At 40.9% G+C, this 11,199-nt stretch overlaps 1 long non-coding RNA gene across 1 annotated transcript; it reads right to left on the bottom strand.

Annotated features, from left to right (window-relative positions):
• Positions 1-821: 821 nt before the first annotated feature.
• LOC109452653 (uncharacterized) lies at positions 822-8,360 on the bottom strand. The gene is made up of 3 exons (XR_002138170.3): positions 8,222-8,360; positions 7,705-7,871; positions 822-4,383 (listed from the first exon to the last, which is right to left on the bottom strand). It is a non-coding gene; the product is annotated as an uncharacterized LOC109452653 (long non-coding RNA).
• Positions 8,361-11,199: the final 2,839 nt, after the last annotated feature.

The raw sequence follows: 11,199 nt of genomic DNA on the forward strand, positions 1-11,199 counted from the left end.
GACCATGGAATAAGTTTCTTCCTACCAGGAGCTTATACTCTAACAAGGTAACTGCTCCCCCCCCCCCCCCCCCGCCTGTGCTTGTACAAATGTTTTTCATCTTGAATAGTCCCTATTTTGACGAGGAACAACAAAGCCCAATATTAGCCCACAGTTTTTAGCAGATGTTAATAGCAGTAGGCATAAGACACTTGGAAAAACAGATGAAGGGGTTCTAAAAAATTATATATCCTTTTTTGGAATATGGCTAGTGCGGTAGATTGCATTACTGACCCCAATTCTTCACTCTTTCTTCTATCCACACCTTTTGTCATGTGACTTTGGAGTTCTTCCCCTAGACTTTGGGTTCAGCCATGTGTCTTGCTTTGGCCAAATGATTGAGGCAGATATGATAGTGCCTAAGCGTTAAGGAGTTTTATCCATTTCAACATGCATTCTTGTGTTCGGTCATTGCTATTGGAAAAATATTCCTGGATAATCTGCTGGTCCAAGGTGAATGGGAAACACATATAACGAACCCAAAGAACGGGTGCACGAAACAGCCTCTCTAGCTATTGTAGCCTAGATAAGCTGACCCAGAGACGTGTACAAAAGCCCAACTGAGATCAGCAGAGACACACCAACCCCTATCTAGATAAGATCCCCTTGTTATTCTCCATGTGAGTGAACAAAACAAATTGTTGAATGTCAAAAAAACAAAACAAAACAAACAAAAAAACAACCCAAAAAAACCCAAAACAACAAAAAACAATAACAAAAAACGAGACAGATGAAGGGGTGGACAATCTCCTTAATTCGATTGTGCTTGTTGAAGAGTGGCATCGGGAATGGACTTAGCACAATTTACACCTCTTCCCCTGATCTCAACTCTTCAGAGAACCAATAAGCTGTGACGTCACTCACTATAGCCACATTCTGAGCTCCAGGTCCCCAGGTCTCAGGGTTGGAGCACTGTCATTGCAGAATTTCTGCTTTCCCCTGGACTAAACCAGATCCGGAAGTAATTTACCTAGTGAAGTAACTCAATGTGTTGCTTAGAGCTCTGGAGAAATCTTAGGGAGCAGATGAGAAGGTTTATGCACAATTGTTCAGGGTTTTAAAACACACAATTACAGACACACAGATACACACAAATTTTCCCTCTAACTGCACTATGATAAACAGGGTTATCTTGTGGTTAAATTGATACACTCTCTATTTGGGGTCATGTTTATTGGACAAGGCCTCTTATTTTCCATGTAAGTTTCAGCATGAGATCAGAAAATGTAAACAATTAGAAGAGTTTCATTATTTCTCTCAGGGTCATTGTGGGGATGAATGAAATCTTCCAGAACCTTAGTTTTGTAAACTCGGTTAAAAAACAAAACAAAACAAAACAAAAACACTGAATGCAAAAACGGGTTCAGAAAACCCTGAATTTTTCTTTTGGATGGTATTGTTAGGTACTAAATACTCCATGTGCATTTGTGATATTTGCATATAAATATGGGTTTGTCCAAGGATGTGGGTGTGCACAAGAATTCAGGTCAAGTCCCAAAGTCATGTTGATAAACCTGGTGTCTTCTGTACCTTGCCCTTGGATGGGCTACATCCGTTCCTCTCCTTCTGGACAGGTGGTTGGCACCAGGTCTCAGACCCAGTGGATTCATTTTCTCTTTTTGCTCTCCTTCTCCTTTTATGGTTCTTCTCTTGCTTCTCTTTTTCTATTTCACCATTCACCTTCCACCTCTCCCTACCCCACCTATTTTTATGCCTTTTCCTCTCTTCACTTTGACCTTGACTTTTTTTTTTTTTTTTTTTTTTTTTAGTAAAACACCATTCAGTTATGTATTAAGTAAGTGGTAACTGCCAGGCTCCTTATTACTAAGAATTACTCTCTGGATATAAATAAACAGGCTTCAAACAGAACAGAGTTCTTTTAACAGAAAAAAGAAAGTGAGAGCAACCTTGACATCTAGAAACAAACTGTACACACATTTCTCCTTCAGTGCAATTAGGGAAAGGAGTATTTTTGGTGATTAGTGCAGTGGGCAGTGTCAGACTTTCATACAGAGCAGGTGGGGAAGGAACTGATGTAGTTTTTCACCCTTTTCTGATGGCTGAACTCAGAGGAGAGCTGGGGAAGAGGAGCCATTGGTCCTGGGTCCAAGAGGAGACCCCAAAGATCCACTGGTGTCTTTTTTGTTGTGTAAAAAGGAATTGTTCAGATTTTTTGATCTTAGTGGGAATGTTGGTCTGAAACAACCCAGTTTGTCATTGCCAGAAATGGAACCCTAATAGGCATACATTGTTATCTCAGTTATTTCCCACAACTCTATAAGGAAAGTATTATTATTATCTTCTTTTTATAGGTGAGGACAATGCTCAGAGCGGGGTAGGTAATTGCTAAGATCACCTGATTAGGAAGGGGTCAGGCTGGGAATGGAACCTGGCTGGTATGACTCGAGAGCCCCTTCTTAACCTGTTTAAAACATACTGCCTCTGTACCCGGTAATTAACAAAGTTTGCACTTATTTTACATTTTACTTTTTTGCTTCATCAGTATCAATATTATTTGTCTTATCCATGGTGTCTAATTTATGTATATCCTTCAGGACTAAACTGATGCCAGATACGATTTTTCGGTGATCAGAATTCTCTCTTTTTCTTTGACTTTTTAATCTTGTTCTTCCCTTCTTCCCTCCTTTCCTCCCTCCTTCCCAAGTCCTGTAGAAATCTGGAGCTCTACTCAGCATTTCTCTAAATTCCCAAAGGGCTATTAAAAACAAGACAACAGGCCAAAAATGGAGTCACTAATGCTAAGCCCCATGTCACCTAACTGAGACTTAATTACAGTTTCAGCTCTCCCAGAAATGGAATTTTAAACCAGTCAATCAGGCATCACTTGATCAGCACTAGTTACTAGGTAACCTGCCTGACAGACCCCTGCCATCCCTAAAGGAAAGTAACCTGGCAATAACCAGTCTGTTTTTTGCCTGGTATCACCTCCTTGCCCCTGCTTCCTTCTGCCTATAAAGGTCTTTCATTTTGTACGGTTCCTCGGAGTTCCATTCTTTCTGCTAGATTGGATGCTGCCCAATTCGAATTGATTTGTGCTCAAATAAACTCTTAAAAATGTTAATATGCCTCAGTTTAGCTTATAACAGGGCTTATGTTCTTGTGGTTGCCTGTCACTCTGATTTCCTGTTCCTGTTGGAATTCTTGCTCTCGTTCATGTCTTGCCTCCTTTATCTCTTTTTTTCTGTCCTACGTCATCTTGAAAATAGCATGCAGCCCCCACTCCTTTTTACAAAGTTCCTCCAACCCAAGACTCTTGCATATAGCAGATATTACCAAAGGTTTGGAATACATTCCAGAACGACAGATATTTAGTTGACCGTTACATACCCTTGTCCCAAAATTTCTTGACCCTTTCCATCATGGCACTTTCTCTCTAACCTGCTAAGTTCCCAGACTCTCTCATTTAATTGGCACCCCCTTCACTTTTTTCTCCTTTTCATGTCCCCCAAATCTCTTCCTTCAGTTACCAGTAAGCAGCCACCAAAAAACTCCCCTAATTCCTACTCCTTATCTAACCAAAACAATTTATCTTCTCTTTGTCTAAACATTTTCTGGAGCTCTATCTTCCATAATCAAATATTTTGATATGTAACCAAAAGAAAAATTTTCGAAGAGAAATTCTTTCTCCTAAGTTTCCTGGCTCAAAAGGCACTCCACCTATAAAAGCAGCAATTTTCTTCTTTCTTCTTACATCATCTACACCATATCCATGCTATATTTTTATTTTATTTTCTGTTGGCCTCTAAAAAAATCAGATGACTTGATAGTATAAACTTCTTATTTTTCTTCAATTGGTATTTAACCCCGATTTGTGCATTACTGTGTTTTTCTTTTAAAAATCAAATGACAGTTCTACCTTTAAAAGGTTAAGTACATACAATCACTTTTCTCTTAATATGAGGTTGAAATCCACACTGTTTGCCTTAAAGATAGCTCCAAGATGAAACTCTGAACTCAAAGAATCATGTTTCGTAGCCCCTTTTAGTCATTTGCAGCCCTAAATTATGTTTCCCCAAATGTGGAAGAGATTGCAGCGGAAACTAAAACAATGATATCTGATTATGACCCACATGGAGCCCAGAACATGGGGTACAACATCTCTTTGCTTTCCTCATCGGTTGGGTTTCAGTTCATATGGATTTATCTTGGGTGAGCATATGGAGTCTCTTCTCTCGTGTCTTCCTGCTTTTCTCTGTATTTCTCTCATGTCCACCCCCACTCCAGGATCTTGGTGCCGTCCTGGTTTACCAGGCAAGGTTAAGGCCCTTGGGATGATGCTCCTGGCTCCATGCTGGTAGCTATGGCTCCCTAGAGTCCACCAGGCTGAGGAAGGGAAAGAACAAAGTCAGTGAATGGGAGAGGAAACCTCCTCCAGGCCTGCATTCTTTCATGAATGATGTCAATTTATAGGTAGGTTGTGGTGGGTGCTGGGAAGAGGTGATAAGAAAGCCAACATCTGGCTTTCTAAGGGCTTTGTCCACAGCAGGAGCTCAGAGTCTGGAAAGTATTGAGAACATTTATTTTGGAACACTGTGGAGTAGTGCTCTTGTGCATTTATCGGAGTGTTTGTAGTCATCAAACTCTCCAATTTTTGCAACATCCTAACACATTTCCTCTCTCTGCTGGTAATTACTGTGTAGGATCCTAATTTTGCTTGGTGTCCAGACTCCCCTTGGGCAGTATCTATGTTTGCTGTAATTGGATGATGCCACACAACCCACTGCCGTTGCCAGATTTCATTATTACTTGGCGTCTTCTGTATTAATTTCCCCACTTTGGGGCTGTTTTGAAGCAAGTGAGGCCAATTTCCTTTTCAATAGCACAAATCTGGAGGCCCAATTTGAGCTGTGAGCTAAGTGGGTGCATTTGTGCAGCTCTGATTGACAGTGCACTCTTTGTTTGATTTGATTTTTCTTTTTTAAATGAGAGCTTGATCCTGAGAGGCAGCTGGCATTCACTGGAAGGCAGAGGACCCATCCTTGGAAAGCCAAAGAATACATTTGGGCAGCTGGTTTTATTCAGAATTATTTCTTGTTGGGAAATGACAGCCCAGGCCTGCAGTGCTCAGAGTAAGAGCTGCTCCACTGTTGCCCTGACCCTAGCTGACCCAGGAGACCCTCACTGTCTGGTCACTGGAAGAATTTGGAGGGAAAATGATGTAGAGTGATAGGAATAGATTTGCCAGATAAAGGACAAGATGCCCAGTTAAATTTGAATTCCACATAAGCAAATAATTTCTAGTATAAGTATGTTCCTTGTAATTTCTGGAAAATATTGTATGGGACACACTTCTACTAAAATAGCATTCATTGTTTATCTGAAATTCAAATTTAACTGGGAGTCCCGTATTTTTATTTGCTAAATCTGGCAAATATATATATATATATATATGTAAATGTGGTTGTGATTCCTGTAAAAAGTCAAGAAGATGAAGGAATTAAATCCAAAGACAAGGGGGAGGGAGGGCAAAATGGATCATTTGAAAAAGAGGAATTCACCAATGGAAAACTTGTTTAATTGACACAAAAAGAAAATTAAAAAACGTGTCTTGTGAGAACACTTTTTGCTATTTTAGGTTCCCTAGCAACAGGAAAATGGGGAACATTAGTTTCTAAGACTCATAGCCTCCATTTGACATTGGTGATAGTGTGATTAAAAGCAGATTAAGCATTTCTGATTTGGCAGCATGTAGATCAATGGATTTCAAACTTGAGCTTGTGTCAGACTCACCTGGAAGGCTTGTTAAAACACAAAGTACTAGGCTGCACCTTGAGTTTCTGACTCAGCAGGTCTGGGGTGGAGCCTGAAATTTTGCATTGATAACAAGTTCCAGTGATGCTTACACTCTGGTCTGGGGACCACACTTTGGGAATCAATAGTTTAAATCTGAGCTATCTAATATAGTGGCTACTAGCACCTGAACTATGGGTAGTCTCAATTGAGATGTGTTTCAAGTATAAATACACATCAGATTTTGAAGACTTAGTATCAAAAAAGAATGTACGATATCTCATTAGTCATTTAAAAATATTGATTACATGTCAAAATCACAGTACTCTGGATATATTGGGTTAAATAAAATATATTATTAAAATTAATTGCACCTGTTTCTCCTTTTTTAAACTATGGCTACTAGAAAATATACAATTATATCTGTGACTCATATTTGTGGCTTGTATTATATTTCTGTTGCATAGCCTGTTTTAAGCCATCATTTGGGGTCTGAATTTGGGCATCCATGAATTGACGTGAGAGAGAGATAGGGAAAAATCCCTTAGATTTTTGTGATCTCTTCTTGAGTTTAGCAGCTCTTCCAAAATTTACTAAGTTCTCTTACTTGGTTGTGCCTTTTGGAATTTTAAAAAGGTTCCAATGACCTGGTACTTGATGCAAGTAGGATTTGGAGTGTGTCCTACCGACAGTAGGGCAGTCTGTGAAAGCAAAGGCTTCTCCTGGGGAGGTGCAAGAGATAATAAGGCCGTCACACTTTTGTTCAGGAGGCCTTCTGCTCTATCTGTAAAGGGGAAACGCTCACAATCAGAATGGTGACCACTCTTCTTCCTACAGTTGTCTCCTTGCCTTACTGAATTGGAAAGAAAACAGTGATAGTGGAAACTAAAAATAACCCTGGGATGTGCAGGCCCTAAGGGAGCCCCCTTTCTTCCCTATTTTCTCTGTAGTCAAAGCTCAGCGAGAAGCCTGGGACCAGGCCTGGGTTCTGCAGCTAATAAGGCCATGTAGAATTTGGACAAGGTTAGATGGAAAGCCCCAGAGAAGGTTAAGGCTTCAGAAATTGAATTTCTGAAAGAAGGCCAACCTAACTTAGACTGTGTCCTCTGTAGAAGAAAATCCTTCAAGTATCTGAAAGGTTACTCTACAGGAGGCTGTGGATAATTGTTCTTTCTCCATGAAGAATAAAACTGGTGGAAAAACATTTAAACTGCTACATGGGGGATTTGATTTTCAGAGAAAGAAGAATTTCCTGACATTGAAAATAGTTTATCATTGGAGGAGTTTCTGTTAATGTCTGTCCAGCTTTTTCACTTATATTTCTTGCCTACACGGCAATAGCATTCCTAGTTAGGGGAATCAGGAATTGTGCTCTGAGATGTGGGGGAAAGGCTTAGCATCATTTTGGTCAGAGACAAGAGGCCAGAGGTCACACCTATGATGTCAAACTACCGGTTTTTGCCCAATTCCTGATTTCTAACCTGTGTAATCTTTCCTCTTGCCATTGACTTTAGTTGCTCAGGTGTTTACTTGAAAACATTAAGTTAGCTTAAGCAGGAAAGGAATTTATTAAAAGGACTTAAGCAGTGGTGAGCTAGAGTCAGTTCATACCGGTTCCTGAGAGCCAATTGTTAAATTTTCAGGAACTTTGTGAACTGGACAATGTCACATTGGATTCTTGAAATCAGACATGGTAGGAGTAGTTACACCATGGAAATTGGCAAACAGTCTGATTTAGGGCCCCCTGCTCCATCTTTCCCCTGAAGAGCCAGTTGTTAAACAGTTAGCAGTGCTGGCTGGACGTTAAGTAGCATCACAAATGCTTTCTGTGCTCGTGTTTCATCTCCTTAGACCACTTCAGATTTCAGCAATGGCTGTAGTGGTTGGTTTCACTGCATACAGATTACATCTCACCTCAAGTGTCTTCTGTCTCTATCATCTTTTCTTGTTCAGGGTTTCTCTTGAAGCTACGAAATTCACCCAAGTCTTACGGAGTGAAGTATGGGGGAATCAGTGCTTCCGGAGCAAATGTAAACAAATAGGGACCAGAAGACAGAGGATAGATGCTTCAGACTTTCATCCTGTTGGAGAGAGAGAGAGAGAATTTTACGTCACATTCTGCATGACTCGTCAGTGGGTCCCCAGTAGGAATGAGCCCCAGTTACTCAAACTTATTGACTTTTCCTCCTCATCTGTTATCTCTCCTTCCGTCCTGATTTTGGGATCCTCTCCCAAATAAAGGAATTCCACCCATATCCTTGCCTTAGGCTTTGCTTTTGAGGGAACTTGATCTAAGCCAAGTAGCTCAGAGAGTCCCTAGAAGAGCCACAATACTGGGCTGGGAGGCCACGGAGACAGAAAGGGTGCTCCAGGTCATCCACAGAGCTGGTTCACTTGGTAATACCAGTGCTACCTCCACTGGGTCACAGACCTGTCACTGCTGATCCTGGGCACTGGACATGGCCACCGGAAGCTCTGCCACTGCCTCTTGGAAACCTGACGTAGTTGCCTCTACTCTCGACAGAATGTTTCTTCAAGCTGCTAACTTCTGACCAAAGCCTGGAGGGAGGGAGTGTGTGTGTGTGTGTGTGTGTGTGTGTGTGTGATTGGTGGACTCTAGAACCCATTTTTTTTTCTAGGTGTAGGAATGTTAATAAGTAAGTGTTTCAGTTACTTATTGCTGTGTAACAAACTACCCCAAAATTTAGTGGCTTAAGAAAACTAGTTTATTTGCTCATGATTATAGCAGATTGTGCTGGACTGAGCCGAATAGTTGTTGTTGCTGTTGTTTTTTAACTTGTCTGTGGCCACTCATGTGGCTGGACCATCTAGACACTCAGTTCAGTCTGGATGGTCTGTGATGACCTCACATTACTGATAGTTGGTCCTGCTGGCTAGGCATCTCTTAGTTTTCTGCATGGTTGTTCATCCACAGGGATGCTAGCCTAGGATTCTTCACATGGCACCACATGTCCCAAGAGGATGGTAGTAGAAGTCACAACATCTCTTGAGATGTAGGCTCCAAAGTGCCAGACTATCACTTATGCCCAGACTCCAGGGATAGGGAAGTAGATTGCAATTCATGGTGGGAGGAGCAGCAAAGTCACATTGCAAAGGGATGGGCAAACTGGGATAAGAGGATTATTGTGGCCATTTTGCTAACAACCTGACTCAGGAAGGGTGATTTCTACAGTGGGAGATGTGTCATAAGATAGGGGATTCCTCACAGCTGAAGATTCCGTTCAAAGGTGTTGGATGGCGCAAAAGAGTGACAAACACTCACTCTAACTGGCTTGTTCCTGAGTTGGGTGATTACGTCTCCCTTTCTCATTCCACAGGCCCCTGCTGGGCTACTGACCTTCTAGGAGGACCCCTTCCTGGTTCTAGTCCCTTACGTGGATGTCCAGGAGGGGACTGGGCCTGGCTTTGTGACCAGTGAAACCTGAATGGAGGCACCACAGATGCTGGACAGGACTGAAGTCTGAGGCTGGATTTAATTATTGAATAATTGAAGTGAGAGTTCTTAATAAGGCACTGTTTTGAAGAAATGCACAGATTTGTATAAACATGCATTGTTTATCAAGGTTCACTAATTAAACAGAATTTTGAGTTCTATATGATTTTAGAATGTGATGGAGGCCTGAACCAGGAATAAAGCTTGCCTTAATTATTAAGTTTCCTCAAAGGATAGTATGAGGATTAGACAGGAAGAAGAAAGGAAATGAGGAAGAGGGAAGCTACTGTTTATTGAGGGCCAATGTTGTGGTGGGCACTAGACCACTTAGCACGTTTGCACTTGCTCTATCCTTGCCTCAGCCTTTGAGATGGGGAAGCCGGGGCTCAGGAGGTTGACATAACTGGATCGAGGTGACACAACTAACAAAGACTAAATCACAAAGTAGCTACAGATTCAAGTTTGACTCCAAAACCTATGATGTCTGCCCCTATTCACATATAAGATTTAAGGAGCTGCTAAAATTTCCTCTAACAAGGTGGTATATTCTGATGTGCTTGCTATTCAAAGGCTCGGGCTTGAAGTCAGAATAGAACTGGACTTTCGAATCCTGATTCTGCTACTTGGAAACTCTGATCATAACGAAGTCATTTAACTTCTTAGATCCTCAGTTTTCTGATCTGTAAAATGGGGATAATACTAGTAACTATACTGCTGTTCAGCATTTAGCATGGTGCCTATAGCTAGTAAATTAAGTAATACCAACTGTTATTGTTAATAACTATCTGTTATTGGTTTTTATTATAGAATATGTTTTATGTTCTGTCTATATTGTTCAGTCTAACTGAAAAAATGCCGTTCCTGAGCTACCCTGACTTTTTGGGGTAATTATAAGTACTGACTATGGTACAATGGATAGAATAGCTAGTCTAATTTGGTTACTAGGTGCTTAGATTCTCATTGAAATAAATTGTGGAGAAAACCTGAAAGCTCTGTTTCAGCTGTTTAATGATATGTTTAGTAGAGATGTGATAATGACTGAATTGGATTAATTATGGGGTCCTTCAATGGATTGTTTAGTGGTAAATTTGCAGATATCTTTTCACATAAGCCCATGTGTTAGATGAATGGTTTGAATTCAAGTTTACCTGTAGCAGCATGAGCGATAGAACAGGTCATTTCTGAAAAAGGATTTGTAAAAACAAATGTCTTGGGTCTTCCAGGGCATGGAAGTTGGCATTATTAAAACTGCAAAGAAAGGAGGAGGGAGGGGTTGTGCATCAGTGATTTACATTTATTTCTGTGTTTGCAAAACTCACACAGGTTCTGTGTGAAACTGTTGGGTGTAATCATAAAAGCCAACATCTATTTAATGCTTACTGGTTTCTAGGCACCATGCTAAGTACGTTACATGCATTTTCTTATTTATTCCTATATTAAACCTCTACCAGTAGATACTATTAGTTTACCTGTTTCTACACACAAGGAAATGAGGCTCAGAAAGGCTAAATAACTTGTGCAAAGACAAACAGCTAGAAAAGTGATAGGATTGATGTAAACCCAGCAGAGTGATTGCAGAGCCGGCACTCTTAGCCTAACCAAAATTTGTGAATGAAAGCCCTTGTTGGCAAGAAGATTCCTGTTGGCTCTAGAGTAGGGAAAAGTATTCAATGTGTATCAATCATAGTTTAATGTCTGCGCTTAAAAGTGGCCCCTTGCTTCCTTGCTCTTAAGAGGCCATACTCTCCTGCTGGATATGAACAAGGAGGCATGTAGCTTGATTGTTGGCAGCCATCCCACAAAGTGGAGGAGAGCTGGCCTGAGACTGAAGCCAATGCTATGAGTAGTGGAGTGGAGAGATGGGTATTCCTGGGTCTTTGACGACATCTCTGGATTGACCCAGCAGCCTGCTCTGCTTCTGGACTTCGGCTAATGTAATGGATTTCCTGTTGATT

Source organism: Rhinolophus sinicus, chromosome 17 (assembly GCF_057876585.1).
Source record: "Rhinolophus sinicus isolate RSI-liver-muscle chromosome 17, RSI-T2T, whole genome shotgun sequence".
In the NCBI taxonomy this organism is placed as follows: Eukaryota; Metazoa; Chordata; class Mammalia; order Chiroptera; family Rhinolophidae; genus Rhinolophus; species Rhinolophus sinicus.